Source organism: Rattus norvegicus, chromosome 4 (genome assembly GCF_036323735.1).
Source record: "Rattus norvegicus strain BN/NHsdMcwi chromosome 4, GRCr8, whole genome shotgun sequence".
NCBI classification, from domain to species: Eukaryota; Metazoa; Chordata; class Mammalia; order Rodentia; family Muridae; genus Rattus; species Rattus norvegicus.
The window spans coordinates 96117095-96135262 of record NC_086022.1 but is presented as its reverse complement, the minus strand read 5'-3'; the positions used below and the strand labels follow the sequence as shown (position 1 = coordinate 96135262).

The 18168-nt window shown below is 42.7% G+C and overlaps 1 long non-coding RNA gene across 1 annotated transcript; it reads right to left on the bottom strand.

The window, feature by feature from the left end:
• Positions 1–9220: 9220 nt before the first annotated feature.
• Positions 9221–17379, bottom strand: LOC134486777 (uncharacterized). Its single transcript, XR_010066170.1, has 2 exons — positions 13007–17379; positions 9221–11259 (listed from the first exon to the last, which is right to left on the bottom strand). It is a non-coding gene; the product is annotated as an uncharacterized LOC134486777 (long non-coding RNA).
• Positions 17380–18168: the final 789 nt, after the last annotated feature.

The following is an 18168-nucleotide window of genomic DNA, read 5'->3' as shown; positions in this document are numbered from 1 at the left end:
CATTCCTTGCTGCCCATGATGGCTGCCTCAAGAAACATTAGGTATTTCACTGTTATACCTCTGGGGTTAGTACTCTGTGCAATGTCAGACTCATTGCACTGAACTCCTAATGCATCCCTAGGAGGTTGGGAGTCTTGCATTTTGCCCTGCCTTTGTGACTTCAGCCAAAAGAGCTGAAGCTCTTTGGATGTTTTGGGAAGTATATTTTCCTCCTCTTCCAAAATTATTGCTGTTCTTGTAGGGTCATCATGCAAAATGAGAACAACACAAACAAAGTAACTAGAGTCCATCATGTACTCTGCCAACATGCACAAACAGAAAGAGTTTGGATCCTATGGTGTGGCGGAGAAGTACACATTGGCCGACCTCAAGAAGAGGCCACTCCGAGATATAACTAACCATTCCAAAGTTTGAGAATCATCTTTATGTTGCCTTCTAAGCCATGCCTCTGTGAATTCTAACTCTCTAGGAAACATTTCATGAAAATTATAGCTTGGTGTCAGTTTAGCTGCAGAAAGACTACCTTGTTTTTGACACCATGAAGGGAGTCTCCCTGGAGGTCTGATGTTCCCAGACCACAGCTTTGTGAAATCCTCTGTCTCTGCTGCAGGGCAAGTCTGCCAGCCTCTGAAGACACTAGGCCCCTGTCTTGAGGGAGGTGGGAATATGTGGGACAATTCCACTGAGTTCTCAGAAACGACTTTAGTGATGGATTGAAAGAAGCTAAGCTCAAGAAATGAAGGCCAAAGAGGCTTGTGCCAAAACTGTGGGTAACTAGGACGTCTATGTTCATGTTGTGCTGATGAATTATTGAGCTTGGAAAATAGCATTGTCCTAAGTTTAATTACCCTGTACAGATGAGGAACAAGGCAAAGAACGAAAATAGGAAAGGCAGATGATGCCGTGACCTCCCATCATCTCAAAGCTACATGGAGAAGTTCTGGTGTTTGGGGTCAGATTTACAGCTAAAATTTAGGTGTTCATGAAATCAGAAAAATAAACGGGAAGGGCTGGGACTTGTCTCTCTCTCTCTCTTCTTTCTCCTCTCTCTCTCTTTTCTTTCTTCCTTCCTTCCTCCCTCCATCTTTCCCTCCCTCCCTTTCTTTCTATTTATTTATCTATTTTTTACCTTCCTATATGAGGGTACCTATTTATACACACACACACACAGAAAATACATGTAACATGTTAAAAGTTTGAAATTATTTGGTTTTTAAGGCAGTAAATCAGTGCGTGCGTGTGTGTGTGTGTGTGTGTGTGTGTGTGTGTGTGTGTGTGAAGGTGAATTTACTTAACTTTAAGAAGAAACTCAGAATAACAATTTCTATTTGGTGCTTTTTGACAATTCTGAGACCCAGTCTCCAACAAACAATGAAATATTGGTCATATTTCCTTGGCTAGCTGTGGACTCTGTGACCCCAAAATCTCAGGAGTTTCCAGTGAAATGCTTAATTTAATATATTGAATGATGGCACCTGTATTTTAAATGGAACAACTCAACAATATATTTAAACCTAGACATGCATTCTGAATATTCAAAATATGCAAGTGGTTTATAATTGATATAAACACCAAAGTTTTCATTTTAAAAGCAAAGTTGGCTTTTGAAAGTACGGGGCAAATTTAAGGGGGGAAGAACACAGTGAATAAGAAACTATCCCAAGCAGTAGGTCCAGCCTGGAACTGTGAAGTGTCCCAGCAACCTACAGCTCTCCACACAGCCTGTAAGTGCCTCCCCAGAACTCCCACTGCCTGTCTGCGGAGGAGTTTATCTTTTCTAGCTATTACCACGGTGGGGTAAAAACTACTTTCAGGGTTACGAAAGCTGAAGAACAATGCTTGACTGATCATGACCCATGACTCACAGTTTAAAGATGTCGGTAGTAAGCATTTGTAAGATTTCTCCTGGGTGAACTTTTCCTATTGTGCAGATTGCTTTCGGTTCTTTTTGTCCACTTCCCCGCAGTACTTTTCAGATGAAGTGCTTTCACTTAACCTCTGGATTCAACACTTCCAGGAGAAACAGAATGCTGATGACTGTTTTATTAAATTCCCCTTAAAGGTTTGTTCGTCAAGAGTCTCAAGCCTGGTGGCTGTGCAAAAACACTTCAAAGCCTTTGAAAATGTTTCAAGATAACAAGACACCCTGTGCCCCTTGAACTTCATCCATGCTCATACTGGGCGTGGTCCCCTTGGTGTGAACCAGTGACACAGAGAAGAATCACTGATTCATGAACTCAGAACCTTCAGACATCCTTGAAAAATCTTCATTCAGACGCTCCTAACACTTTCATATGTTATATGACCGAAACTTGTAATGTACTTCCAAATAAACTTAGTAAAACACCAATTTCTACAATTTCCTGGAAACTGGAGGAATAGTCAAAGGAAAAGTAGGGGTGGAAATATTAACAAAATTTATAAGATAAGGAAAATTCAAATACCACAGAAATACAATTTCATATAACACTCTAAAACAATCATAATCTATCATTCATTTTGTCATTATAGTCATATTCAGTGATTTGGTACTGGAAACGTGTATATTTTAAATTCGGTGTGGGTTTAACATTTTATTATTTAGTTCCTAGTTTACAGTTACAAACAGGTTTACTGGTGTTTCTATTTATAGAAACACCATATGTAAATGCAGTTTCAAATGTGGTCCATAAGAATCTGCCAGGATATAAGAGCATGCGCTCATTCACACTTATGTGTATATGGAGAAGATTGTATATGCACAAACTACCCACTCAAAGTCTAGGTCAGGGCTTCCGGAGAGGTTTTTTCAGAGAGTGAAGATGAGAGAACAAGCCAAGGTTGGCACAAAAAAGTCAATGTCCATGCAGTGTTTGCAGTTTCAAATCCTCTCCCAGTATGTTGAGCTGAAGGCCCTGGGCTTGGCAGACAGGAATGTATCAGGTGTAGTCACAAGGGCTACCTAAGGATGTTCCCCTCCCTGTTTATTTGGCCTCCTCCCTAGGTGCCCCCACCTAGCATCAGCATCTCTGAGTCTCTATAGAACCAACTCAGCTTCTGCAACGCTCAGTGTCAGAGTGTGTGAAAACACACCTGGAAATCAGTGATTTAATTCACTTTCAAATTCTGTGTTGAAAGGAAAGTACGGGCCTTTTGTATGAGTGTGTGTGTGTCTGTGTGTGTGTCTATGTGTGTGTGTGTGTCTGCGATATCCTGTCTCCTAGGATGGAAATGATATTTTACTAGACTTTTCCCATTTAACACTGAACTTCTTCTTTTCTCTCTCCCTCCCTCCCCCTTCCCCCGTCCTTGTATGTATGTGTGTGTGTGTGTGTGTGTGTGTGTGTGTGTGTGTGTGTGCATATGTATATGTGAGACAGTTAGGGGAAGAAGAATATGAAAGCTTTAGGAGACCAATGGCAGGACCAGACACATCCTTTTGAGATTAAAATACACAATAACAAAGACACAAATCCAAGGCTAATAAGAGACGGCTCAATGTCACTTTGATTTTCTCAGAACTTGCTAATCATCATTATGTGGAGGAGGTCTCATGGGAAGCAAAGCCCCTCTTAACTTAAGGTCACTATTTTTTCTCAAATCTAAATAGCACACAGCAGGTAAGTGACAAGAAGGAAAATTTGTTCTCTTGCTTCAACTTTTAAAAGTAAGTTTAAACTTAACTAATCATATTTCAAAAAAAATTCACCCTGACTTTTAAATCCTCCAAAAGTAATCTCTCCCCAAGTCTTTTTAAAATATTATAAGGCTTTAAGCTTTTATGCACGTTTAATTTTCTGGAAAATTTAGTTTTCAGTAGTATTTTTTCCTTACATCAGTTTATTTTTCATACTTGAAATACACATTAAAGCAAGTAGGCAAGAGAAAACTCTCTTTAAAAATCACTTGTAGAAAGTAGTAACTGACGTGGTCTCTTAGGGAGTATCAGGATGGCTCTGTAGTCAGATAAGAATACCTACTTTGTTGTTGTTCACTTCTCCAACTGATACCTACTGAATGCCTCCTATGTGGCAAGTGTCGTTCCTGGTGAGACCAGAAGTAACGACCGTCCATGCCATGCGGATGAGATGAACTGGAAGAGACCGAGTATCAACAGCAGGCGAACCACAGAACGCGTCATGTGGTAAAAGGTGAGGTGCAGACGCGCGAAACTGAGTGAAATCTGCTGTGAAGGGGAGGCTGGAAAAGAACGAGCACCTAGATCTCTGGGGGACATGGTGTTCCACACAGAGGGAGCAATACCCGTAAAAACCTCGGAGAAGGACCGTGCTGAGAAGAGGCGGTGAGAGGATCGTTACTTAGAAGTTCCTTTCTGGACTGGAACCTTCCATCCCCCAGGGAGGCTCCTTAATACAGAAGGTAAGCAATTCAGAACAGCATCATGAAGGCCCTGAAACTGACCAGATTCACTAGATCTCGGTCTCCTAGACTAAAGGAAGATGGATAAGGGTCACTCTTAGTCAAGTCAAGCTGTAAAGCAGACTGAGACCAGACCAGCTTCTTGGGAGAAGGAGAACCCAGGTGAGCTGCCTGGAAGAGGTTTAGACCAACTAGATCACTTGGAAAGGACACCACCAACATGCTGAGCTGCCTGTAGGCTGTGCATTGTGCTCCAGGCTCTCAGGGTTTTGTGAGCAGTCCCTATGCCTCCCCATGCCAGGTAGGCTGAGGTAATGCAGCTGTCTTTGAGTCATTTCTGCTAATGTGAATAACATGCCCCCAGCCCTATTCCTATAAAGTAATCACTATACAACCCATTATCAAGTTGGACTTCGGCCGGATGTGTACTTGGATCTGTCATGGACTCTGTATGTGGAGTGAGCATGTGCTGCATCTCTCCAGAAAAAGTCTGGTCATAGAACAAGGAGTAAGAAAAAGTGGATTATACAGGACCTAGGAACCTTCATGGGTCTTTGTTTCCCCAAAAGATCTTGGACCAGGAAGGATCTGAGTGTGATAACATTGCAGTATTTTGTTTCGTTAGAATCCTTCTAGATTCTGTGTTGATAACTGCTTTTGAAGGAGCAGAGATACCAAAATGGGCCTCGGCTACTTCAGACTCATGGGTTTGATGGCCAGAGGAAGCAGGAGAGTATTGTCTGAGGTCACAGAGCTGTGACAGAAGACCTGGAGGATGAGTGGCAAGGCTTTGCCTGTGCATGGAAGAGTGTGCTGTCCGTCACTGATGAGGAACCTTTGCTGGGAGGAATGGAAGGGTTAAAGAGGAAGACCTCGGGTTCAGTTTGCAATCCATTACAGCTAAGCATGTATGTGACATAGAGAGCACCAGGCAGGAGGTCAAATACACATTGGCTGGAAGCTGATCCGAAAGTCCTGAGGTCAAGGGTAGAGATCACCATCCAGGAAGAGAAGGCTACAAAGTGAGCTCTGGTTTGCTCCAGGGTTAAAAGATAAGGAAAGGTCAGTAAGCAAAAGTCTAGAATAAGGCATGTACTTAGCTGTGTGTGTGTCGGGGGTGGGGGGAACAAAGCTGGTGCCCCAGAAATCATACAACAAAGAAGAGGGAAGATCTGTGTAAATACTCCACATGTGTAAATATCCCAGACATGCAAAGGACATGAAAATTGCCCTCTAATTGCAAAGGTGTGAGCCTCATCTGGGATCTCAATAAAAGTAGTGTTGTTGGAGATCGAAGGTGAAGGTCACAGTGGAGGGACCTAGGAGAGAAAAACAATTTAGGCATCAATACCAGGGTTAATATTATTCTGGTACTTTGCTGGTCAGGAAACTTCTGATATGCTCACTCAAAGCCCCAAGACTAGAGTAGTGTGTCAGCTCCCTGAACCACAGGTGAGTCACGACTGCATTGGGAGGTGGAAGAGAGAACAGCAGATGGGTTACACAGGCAGACGATGAAGAAGAGAGGCATGAAGTATCTTAAGAAAGATGGTCCCGGGTTGGGGATTTAGCTCAGTGGTAGAGCGCTTGCCTAGGAAGCGCAAGGCCCTGGGTTCGGTCCCCAGCTCCGAAAAAAGGAACCAAAAAAGAACCAAAAAAAAAAAGAAAGAAAGAAAGATGGTCCCACACTCTTACACTCTTACACGATATGTCTTCTTGTCATTAGACTTCCTCTCAGTATCCCACAGTAGACATTCTGATGAAGTTAAGGAAAAATGTTTTCTCCCTCATTAATATTTAATATTGATATCCATAGGTCACAGTTCAGTAAGCATGTTTTTATTTCTCCAGACAAATTATTTCCAGAGCTATGACTTCATAAGTGAGTGGTACCCACAGCCAGTTAGATTACTACCATCCTTCAACGGGCAGGGATGCCCAAGAGGCTGAGGACATGGCTCAGCAGGTGGACGTGTTTGTGTCTCTGCTCCCAGCACCCAGCACCCAGCTCCCAGCTCCAGTTCTAACTTCAGAGGATGCAGAGCCCTCTCAGGCCCTTTCAGATACACACGCAGCATACATAAGCATAACTAAGATAAAGATAAAATCTAAAAGACAAACTAGTCTCTGAGAAAGGGCCACTCTGAACCAGGAGCCATGAAGGCATTCACACCAAAAGATTTTTTTTTCTATTTTTACTTGAGGGAGAAAGAAAACATGAGATGGAGAAAAGAGTTTTGTAATGAAATTTTAAGATGATTTTAAAAATAATTAATTGGGTTAGAAAATAAATGTGTATGGTTTAGTATTTTTTTTAAATACAGGGCCTCACTTATCCCAAAAAAAGTGTGTTGAGACGAAACAAGAGTAAGACTTTTTACCGCAGGAGAAAGGAGTTACACGGATTGACATTTTTTATCATTTACTTTTAAATCCAGTTTATAGAAAAAAGTTGAGAGTCTTTAAGTGGAATGAAGTAGTCTGCACAGAATTCAAAGCTATGGGTCATGTTCCCTGTCTGACAATGGTGGTCTTAAGCACATTCAGCTGCATGAGTTCTGTTTGGAAAGGTACATACTGTGTGTTCACTGTAAGGCACAAATAAAAACCCAACGATAGATACCAGTCCTGAGGACTACAGCTTCTCTCAGAGGGCTTCTGTGTTTTTAAACCAGTGAGGCCTATTTTATTCTGTTTTTTTTTTTCATTTTTGCCACTATTTAAATTATGCTTTGTCCATTTTCCTCATCTTAACAAGGTTTTGATCTAATCTCGTGTTTGTGTTTACTATAAATGAAATGAAGCCAGGGGTGTGGATTATGTTGGGATGAAGGGAATGTGACGCTATAGTGTAGGTATCAATCCATTTACTGACTCAATATTAATTTTATATATGTCCAGACAGCAGTGCCAATTGTGTTGTGAGACTTCCTAATATCTCGAATATCAGAATGGATGCATAGCCACACTCAGAGCCCAGAGCCTTCTAGAGATGCAATGGATTAGGCACCCATTACCTTGATGACAAGATGGACCACGTAATAAGGACTATGGGAAATTAGAGGACAGCTTTGACTTCCTAAAACTTTACCTTTTCTCTCCTGAAAAATGATTTTTAAGAATACATTTAGCATCTGGTCCATCTCGTCTCTTTCTTAAGACAATAGTTTAATGGAGTTGGCAAGACAAATACTTTAGTAGAACTGTAAATTTTGACCTCATGTTAATGTGCTAATATTAGTGAGAAATCACTCATCTATGAGAGTTATCTGATAACTATGACAGCAATGGACTGCCATGAGCACACAGGTCTGCTTTTCAAAGTCAAAGTAAAGATAGAGTAGCTTCATTCCAGGTGACAGAACTGGCCTTCGTGATCCCGAAACCTGTGCATTCAACAGAATCGATCCAGATTCCCATCTGCAGTTTGGTGCCACCTAGTGGCTGCTGTCTCCAGCACCTTCACTAACTACACAGCTTCTTCCGGTTATGCAGGCCCCCATCTCACTGTCTCTTACTGGGAAAGAGGGTGCTAAAAACCTTCTCTTCACTTATCACCCGGTTTATCAATGTTACCTCTCATTTTTACGACAAAAGGAGTTTTTAGTTTTGTTTTGTTTTTTAACATTTACAAGACAGGTTTTTAACCTTCTCAAGACAAGAGGGTTTTGTTTTGTTTGTCTGTGCTGTTAGGAAGATCATAGGCAGTTTCCCAAGCTTTAAGTCAGAACTCAGATTGTCTCAAAGATATGCTTCCAGGCTATTTCTCTATGTATCCGGCTTCAATATGGTGTTTAGAGAATGGACTCACAGACAGAACCACGAGTCCCGAGAAGTATGCTGTGTCCTTGAGCATGGGTACCTATTTCTACCATCCCTTCCCACGCCTCCGTTCATGGAGTAATTGGCTTAATTCTGCATCTCCCACCTGGAGAGACAATATCACACTGTCTTCACTTAGGATTGCTTTTATTATTGTTTTGTTTTATTTTTTAATGTCCTCAGTTCTTTCTTTTGGTACATTTAATTTTTTGAAGTACTATGAGATTTTTCAGGCAGAAAATTATAGAGAAGATAAAAATTGCTCACAGCATCAAATCTCAAATCAAATCAAACTGTTTTCTAAAGGAACATGGAATGTGTTTTAAAATTTCAAATAGTACTTACATAAAATCAGAAACATAAACTCATCTTCTTCCCTGAAATCATGACTAGTATACATCATTAAGTTTTCTTTTTAGTCTGTCAGCTTTATGACATGCTAATAGAATCATTTTGCATTTTACCTTTTTGGATTTGATAATATATTTCAGAACTTGTTCCATATCAGTACCTACAAGCACTCATTTGCCCCATTAAAGTTATTAGAGAATCATTCAACTTACCCAGTACAGTTTAAGCTCAAGGAAGGATTTTGTGATTGAAGACTGTGCAAAACCAGCCTGGGCTGCTGTTGCAAATAAGAATTCTGTGACTTAACATAATGCACTTTCTCATAGCCTGGAGGCTGGATGTTCGAGGGGAAGATGCAGGAAGCCCTTTTTGCTCTCTGGAAGGTTGATTCCTGGCTGTGTGAAGAGAGAGGAGGTCTCTCCTTGCCAGGACACTAAGAGGTCATGAGGTTTATCACTATGATTTATTGAGAGTTCCACTGCCAACATTGCTTTGGCTGGAGAATCACTGTATGAATCTCAGGGGAAGCAAAACCCTTCCATCTACAGCAAAGTTGTTTTTTGGGAAGTGAGCCCAAGGATTCAGAAAGAAGTGCTATGGAAGCTTGGTGGCTAATCTCCAAAATGGTCCCATAGTCCCCTGTCCCGCGCTACGTCTCGCCAGCAGGAACGACACGGCACACACAGGATCCTACTACAGAAAAGCTTTAATGCGTCTTGAGAGGGAGAGCATAAGCTTACAATGCGGAGACGGAGAGTGAGGAATAACCGTCCCTTATATAGGAAACTATCCTCGCCTAGGACGTGTCACTCTCTGACTGGTCGCTGCCAATTATGCCAGATGACGTACCAAAACGTACGTGTCCCTTTGAGTAGGGACGTTACCAGGCGCCTGCGTATTGCCCTTTTTACTAGGTGCGTTCTGCCGGATGCCGGTGCCAACTTGTAATGGAGTTTGTGAGGACAGCTCCTCACATATGTGAGGACAGCTCCTCGGACAGCTCCTCACATCTCTGTGAGGACAGCTCCTCGGACAGCTCCTCACATCTCCCCCCTTTCTGTTTTTTTTTTTTTAAAGCAAACAGGACACCCAGATATAGGAGGGTGAAGACAGAGGTCATATCCTCGTACGAAGTTGGCGAACCTGTACAAGAGAGATACCCTTAGGCTGTTGTTGGGACCCAGGGCACTCCCGACCCGTCGCACTGCCATTTTTCGAGGGAGGGAAAACTGGGGCAGAAACCCTCATGTAAAATGACATGCCTTCCAGGGAGCATATTTGGTAGAACTTCCCTGTGCGATGCTAAGCTCGTCACCCCTCATGGGCTGCTCAAGCCGGACACTCTAATCCTGTGCAATGAACCGAGGTTCTAGGAGTGCAAGAGCTGTCCAGCCGGCGACCTGTTGCTTGAGCATGGTCAACCAGATATCGGCTGACGCTCCTTGTTCAAGGGCTACAAGCGCCTGGGCGATCACTACTTTGTCCTTTCTTGTTTGAGATCTCAATTTGCAAAGCAACCAGAGGAGTAACACTAATCCACAGCAGAGGATCACTCCAAAAAGTCCCACTCCCACCCATTCCTTGAAATAAGAGACTGCTGAGGTGATCCAGGACGACAATCCCTCCGTCAAAGACAGGTCCAGTCGGGTAGAATTTATTTGAATGATGGTCGCTCTCAGCTCCCGAAGTGTCTGTTCAAACTCCGAGGTCCAATTCTGTAACAGATGCTGTGAAAGACTCTTAGACAGATTAGCAGCTCGGGTAAATTTGTCATATTATATGGAGGTGACACAAAGGCCTGGGAGTTTTTGCTCACAGCCAAGCTGGGCCAGTTGCCATAGAATGTCTAATTGCTCTCGGACCAGATCTATACGTTGGTTGACAAGCATAAGGCCTCCCTATATCTGAGTATTGGCTGAGGCCTGTCTGTCCCGAGCCACAGAGATGGTGGCCGATAAATCGTTGATAGTTTGGGTTGTCTGTACTGAATTTGACAAGGCCAATGCCGAGGCAGTAACCGAGGGAGCGACTGCTGTCGTAGCAATAATGCCAGCAATAATTGCAGAAGTACCAAAATCTCTTTTTCCTCTAAATAAGGTCATGGTCCCCGGGGCATCAACAGGGATCGGGATAAAGCGAGGCATGCGGGTAACTACTGCGATATTTTATATGAGTAGCTGTCCAGACAGAGGCAGCAGGTTTGATGTTCCCCGTCCAGGAAAATGACAACCGTCCCTTTTCGCCCTTTCCTCCAAGTAGCATCGCTATGGGCGTAAGATCAGTGCAGCTACCATTAACCCAATGTAAGGCCACCACCATAGAGAACTGTGGCGTTAGCCACAATGTCCTCCTCACCAGTTCCCCATGTGGCCTCCCTTAACCAAGCAGAAGATTGATTATATAACATAATGCAAGGGAGATCAAAAGATGTTTTGTTGAATATGCCAAAACAAAGGCTGCCCTTAAGGGGAATAGTCCTATTTTCTTTTAGTCGTTCAACCTGTGGATCCTTAGGTAAATAGGCCAACCCTAAATCCCTGTTAGTGGTACATCACCGGCATCGGGAGTGGAAAGGTTGACATTATTCCCCATCGTAGCTCGCCCTGCACCGTTGCTGGCATCCATGGAAGAAGAGTGAGGAGGTGCAGGAGTCCCAGTCCCTTCTTGATCACTTGCTGTGATGCTCCTAGTAAGTCGTCCTGGGATCCATATGGGATTTTCATTGTCCTGTGGAAAAACACAGACAGCTCCCCTGGATCTTATTAAAACAGGATCCGGGCCTTTCCATTCATTTGTTAATACATCCTTCCATTTGACTAATTCTTTTGTCCTCTTGGGCTCTGAGCAATGTCGCTCAGCCGCTGTTTGTCCAGCTTCATCAAGATTTAAAAAATTTAAGGTAAAAAGGGCCAGAGCAGTGGCCACTCGGGGTGTTGGGGGGAGTTCTATCATAATTCCCCTTCTTTGTTTTATTAAATATGATTTGAGCGTCCGATGAGCACGCTCTATGATTCCCTGTCCTTGAGGGTTGTAGGGCAGGCCTGTCAGGTGGGTAACCTGCATCTGAGCACAAAACTGACGGAATTTTTGAGATGTGTAGGCGGGGCCATTGTCAGTTTTTACACATTTTGGCTTTCCCCAAGCACTCCATGCTTCAAGGCAGTGCTGAATGACATGTGTTGTTTTTTCTCCTGTAAGTGGGGTGGCATGTAGAATGCCAGAACATGTGTCTATAGATACATGCACATACTGAAATTTTCCAAAAGTAGAATTATGAGTAACATCCATTTGCCAGATTTGCAATGGCTGTATTCCTCTTGGGTTGACCCCGATGTGAGGAACTGGGAGGAACTGGCAGCACTGTTGGCATTGGGTGACTATATCACGTGCCTCTTTTCTAGTTATAGAGAAGAGGCGGCGTAAAGTTTCTGAGGTGACATGGAAATTGCCATGAAAGGCTTTAGCGGCCTCTAAAGGAGAGGCCAGGGCCACAGCTATACTAACAGCACTAGCTCAGCCTCCTCCTCTGAGTCTAAGGTTTTATTTTCAGAGCTTTCAGAACTGTCGAGGTTCAGCGCTTCTAGCTCTTTCACAGGGTATAGGCTGGCTCCCCTTCCTGGTTTATGTGTAGAGGAGGAAGTGCTGGAATCTGAAAATTTCAACACTCCCTTGTCTTTGGACTTACCGGGAGGGCACCTTTTCTTTCTTAGGACGTCTTTTTTCTTGCGCGCGCCCAACCTCTCACTACGTTCGGTTTCTGACAGACTTTCCCGGACTACCTCGAGAGTGGCCTGTCCTTCTACTACTGCTGCCTTACACGTTTCATCCTTTAAACAATTCTTAACCAGCTTCCATATAGCTTTGGTCCCTAGGCGCAGATCATCTTCCGCCAATTTTCTGTCAAGGTCTTTTCCAAGTTTGTTCCATGAGGCAATCGTAAACGAGCCTGAACAGGCAAACCAAGGCGCCACCCTCTCCACCTCCTTCACAAAGTTTTTAAGTGTTCCTCCTCCAATTTTGATGTTCCTCTGCTTTAACACTGTTTCCAAGGCCATGACCACAGACTGTGAGGATCCCATGATGGGCCAGGAACGCTGGCAGCTTATCTACGTCCGTCTGACAAGGCGTGAGGTGAAAGGGTAGAGACGGACACGCTGCTCTCTTATGTACGGGAGTCTTACACGCGCCTCCCCGGACGGTGCCGCTTATCTACGTCGGTCTTATCGCGTCCTTGTTCCTCAACAGTCAAAATCGAAGGTAAAAGGGAGCTGCGCGAAGCTCACTTATATACGAGAGACTGAGACGCGCCTTCAGCTGCTGTGATCGTCCTTTTAACAGCGAAAACGGTGAAAACAGAACATAAAGAATAGTGTGGCTCCCAGGACAAATACTATAGCCTCAACAAATCCTTCCCAAGGTGGTGACAACCCCAGACCAAAGTCCAAGAGAGGGCTGCCTCTCCGAACGTATCTACCTGCAGTTCTGAATCCTCCTTGTCGCCAAGGGATCTCCGAAGGTGCTGACGATGGTGAGGTCTTTCCCGGGTTTTCGGCACCAGATGTCCCGCGCTACGTCTCGCCAGCAGGAACGACACGGCACACACAGGATCCTACTACAGAAAAGCTTTAATGCGTCTTGAGAGGGAGAGCATAAGCTTACAATGCGGAGACGGAGAGTGAGGAATAACCGTCCCTTATATAGGAAACTATCCTCGCCTAGGACGTGTCACTCTCTGACTGGTCGCTGCCAATTATGCCAGATGACGTACCAAAACGTACGTGTCCCTTTGAGTAGGGACGTTACCAGGCGCCTGCGTATTGCCCTTTTTACTAGGTGCGTTCTGCCGGATGCCGGTGCCATCTTGTAATGGAGTTTGTGAGGACAGCTCCTCACATATGTGAGGACAGCTCCTCGGACAGCTCCTCACATCTCTGTGAGGACAGCTCCTCGGACAGCTCCTCACAGTCCCCAATTCAAGGCATCCATACTCCTAGCAACCCTCAGCTATCTTCTGTTGTAATAATTGCTGGATCAGCATTGATACTAATGATTGAAGGCAACAATTAAGTTTACATTGTGCTTCAATCTGAGACCCAATGGCCTGAAAAGATGATAGGCTAACCCTCGCTTTGGGAAGCCCCCTTCCATTGGGATGGAGAACAAAGGCTTCATCTTCCCTCTGCTCTCAAGCATTCAGCCATATTCTCAGCTGTGTGATGTCTGCGTCTCTCATTTTTTCTACCTATTGAACTGATCCCTGTTCTCTGAATGTCTCACCTCAAGCACTTCTTGAGAAACTGAGCCCATTGTCCACTGGTATCAATTACATATTTCTCCAGAGTCCTCCATGCTAAAGAGTTAACTCAACAAGCCATTAGCAATGTGTATGTGCTATGCTAGGTGGTAACATATGTCAGTTAATGCCTTTCTACAATGTAGACTATAAAGTCCCCTCACAACATCAAATATGAAAGTGCTTTATCCATCTTCCACTCCATCAAAACTTGGTGATAAAAGACCAAAGTATCCAAGATTAGTAGCACATGCCTATAATCCCCACACCAAGATAAAGACTGAAGGGTCAGGAGTTCAAGGTGATACTTGACTATGTAAGGTGTTAAAGTCTGTTCTAGGGCAATAAATATATTCTGCAGTGGAAAATGAATGCTCCTATTTAACACTCATCAGCAGTTCTTGCTGGATGGTAACAACTTTGTGTTGTATTTGCTAGTCTCACAACTAATGAAGAAATTATTTTCTTTAGAAATTGAAGAGCCTGTGGTAGGTAGTCTGTTCCTAGTAGAACACATGCAAACACACACACACACACACACACACACACACACACACACACACCAAGATAACTAACAGAGAAAGTCACAGCATGGAGGAAGAAATGCCAACACAACTATTAACTGGTTATTGCTATGGACAATGGATACTCCTTGGAGTAGGACTGCATGGTGAACCCATGCTGTGCATAAGAACTGACCAACATGTAAGGTATGAGAAGAGGAAATATTCCCACTGGCCCATCTTTCATCAGTCAAGAATGTGTCACAGCTTGCACACCTGTGAATACAATGTGGTCCCTGTGGGCTTCCCATGGTCCCAAGACATGCTGTAAGCAAGGCTGTTGGGCTATACTTGTGGAGACATGAATACAACCTACTTAAAACTAGAGCTAAATTCATAGACAGAAAGTATCAGACATGACCATATTCACCAAAGGGTATTTCTTATTACTCTTTTTTATATAATTACAACTTAATTTTCGAGATACCAATTTTATTTTTTGAGTTTTACAAGTGTAATGAAGTTAAACACATCCTCCAAAATAGACTCTTATTTATTTGATTTTGTGTGTGTGTGTGTGTGTGTGTGTGTGTGTGTGTGTGTGTGTGTATCACATGCATGCAAGAGCATATGATGTTACAAAGAGGCCTTCTGATCCCCGTGCAACTGGGGTTAGAGCAGGGCATGTGGATGCTGGAAACCAAATCTATGTCTTCTGCAAGAACAGTAAGCATTCTTAGCTGCTAATCCATTTGTTCAGCCTTCAAAATTGACTTTTGATTTTAAGTGTGTTAAATTATATCATTAGTGTTTCTGTGGCTTAGCTATATAGTAATTTATAATTTTAATTAAGAAAATTATTTTTTAATGGATGAAATACACTAAATTAGTAAAAGATTGTGTATAGTAGTTGATAGAGCCCAGAGATAAAACTAATTTACACATTGTTAATCGACATTCATCAGCTTTCTTAGAGTTTGTAATTAGGTAAAAAAAAATTCCAGGCTTTGTGAAATAGTTTTATGAACTTATATGAAATACTACTTCTTTCTTCAAACCAGAAATTATAGCTTAACTTACCTGTAAAAAGGGTTGAAATATTGATTTATTTTAAAGTTTGGCTTTTATATTAATTTTCTTTGATCTTATGACTTTTCAAAAATTTTTCTAGGTCTTCAATGCCATCTTTAAAGATGTGGTGGCATTGTACCTAGACAGGGGAAACCAAAGGACTTCTCAAATGGAATATATAGACTTCATGTAACTTTTAAGATACATTTAAAGTATATATATTATTAGTTCTTTGAGAAATTTGTACAATGTATTTTGATCATACTCCCTACTACCCAAGCTTACATCCTTTTTAATTCTTATTTGTTTCATTTCCTCAATTCCAACTTTTGCTTATCAACTGTTCTTAGACATGAACCACTGGAGCACGGTCAACTCATCAGGGGCTGCACTATTGGGGAACACTGAATGTTCCCCTCTCTACTTATCAGTCACTAATAGCTTCTTAGCCTGTTCTTAGCCACCTGTAACTCCAATTACTGAGGATCAGAGGTCCTCTTCTGACATCCATAAATTCCTATGTGCCTAAATCCATCCCGACTCCCCATACCATACTGGGAATTAGGCTGCTTGAGCTTGTGAAAGTCTTCTCCATCTTATGACAGTCAGTATGAATTTATACGTGCAAGTTCCCTACTGTGTCCAGAAGTTAATCTTTTCTCATAATAGTCATGCAGCACCCCTAGACTCTTTCCAGCCCCTCTTCCAAAAGTCTTAGGAGGAGGAAGTGTGGTGTGCATTCTCCATTTAGGGCTGAACTTTTCAAAGTGTCTTATCCTCTGCACCTAGGCCAGTGGAGTATCTGTGTTAATCACCATCTAATGCAAATAGAAGCTTTGCTGATGAGGAATGAAAGATGCATTAATCTATTAAAATAACAAGCTACTAGGAGTCTATTTATAGTAATAGGTTCCCCCTTGGGCTTAGGATGTGACTATCCACAGGTTCTTAGCCCAATAATGGTAACAAGTATGGATTTTATCCTATGGAACCAGACTTAATCCAATCAGAAAATTGTCGTTTACACCCATAATAGTAATGCCACTATTGAACAAAAGTCATTGCAAATGATACCCAAGTAATGTGCAAAGACAGTCATTATTGTAGCTCACAAGATTCACAGCTGAGTAAGATTTGTGAAGCCTTTCCTCCTCTGATAGAGTGCACTTAACTTTCTAGCACTATGAAAACTATTCTGCAGGGATGAAGTCTCCGACATAATCCCAGATAGTCCATGCTCTCTGACTCAGGTATCGCCAGCAATACGGTTTAACTGACACAAGTGAGACTCTTTTTTTATTGTCTGGATGTCTGAACTCTGGCACCTTTTAGGATACTAAGATGGTAAGTTCTAGAGGGTAATCTAGTACTGGAGAAGTTCTTACACACACACACACACACACACACACACACACTTTTACAAAGAGAGTGAGAGTGAGAGAGAAAGAGAGAGAGAGACAGACAGACAGACACAGAGATAGAGACAGACAGAGACAGAGACAGAGAGACTGAAAAAGTTAAATGGACTACCCTGTAACAGGGTGATAATATTCCTACTAGATACCTCAGGCTAAGAAATAAAAAGCACAATGCTAACAATGTGTTACTTCTTTCTCAGTTGATCACTGAGATCCCATTGACCCCCAAACGTTATAGACTGCTGCAGTTGCCAAAGAGCTTAGTTATCTTTTCCTCTGAAATTGGATCAAGAAATCTTTTAGTAAAAGGAAAGCAGTGAGTCAACTTCTTTAGAGGAAGTAGGTTCTCAGGCTGCAGAGTACTGGGTGGGCAGAGAGAGAACTCATTTCAGTAGAGTGCAGGAAGTCATTTATGCTGCTCTGAGTCAGAAAAGAGCAGAGCCAGTTGTGGCTGAGCCCTGTAACAGCTGATAGCTGCACTGTATGCAGAGGCTGTGGGATGTGTGCATGGGCATGCCTGCATTCATTTTTATTTTATTTTATTTTTAATTTTTTCCTTACTGTTTCATGTACTACTAGGTTTCTTTTATTGGATATTTCTTTATTTACATTTCAAATATTATTCTCTTTCCCAGTTTCCTGTCCATAAGCCCCCTCTCCCCTCTCCCTCCCCTTCTTCTATAAGGGTGTTCCCCCTCTCCTTCAACCCCCCCTTACTGCCCCCTGACAAGCCCTACATTGGAGGTCCAACCGTGGCAGGACCAAGGGTTTCTCCTTCCATTGGTGCCCAGCAAGGCCATCCTCTGCTACCTATGCAGCTGGAGCCATGGGTCAGTCCATGTATAGTCTTTGGGTAGTGGTTTAGTCCCTGGAAGCTCTGGTTGGTTGACATTGTTGTTCATATGGGGTTGCAAGCACCTTCAGCTCTTTTAATCCTTTCTCTAATTCCTCCCATATAGGTCCTGTTCTCAGTTCAGTGGTTTGCTGCTAGCGTTTGTCTCTGTATTTGACATGTTCTGGCTGTGTGTACTCTGCTCTGCTTTGATGATGATTTTCCACCCCTGCACGATTTCTGCCTTTTGAGTCCCATAGTAATCATTCATAGCCACCTAAGGTTTTGAGAGCTTTCTAGGTCAAAGAAAATTTTAAAATATTACAATACATTTCCCCTTTTTTAGTTTCCTTAATGGGTCCCAATGTAAGAACGTGTAGTTCACAGAATGTTTGGTTGGAAGAAAAGAAAGAAAGGAAGGAAGGAAACCTATTCTCACAACATATTTATGTGTCAGGCATTGTATTTAACTTATAAACAGATATGGTGCCTTGGGTTGAAAAGCGAGAAGATAGTAAC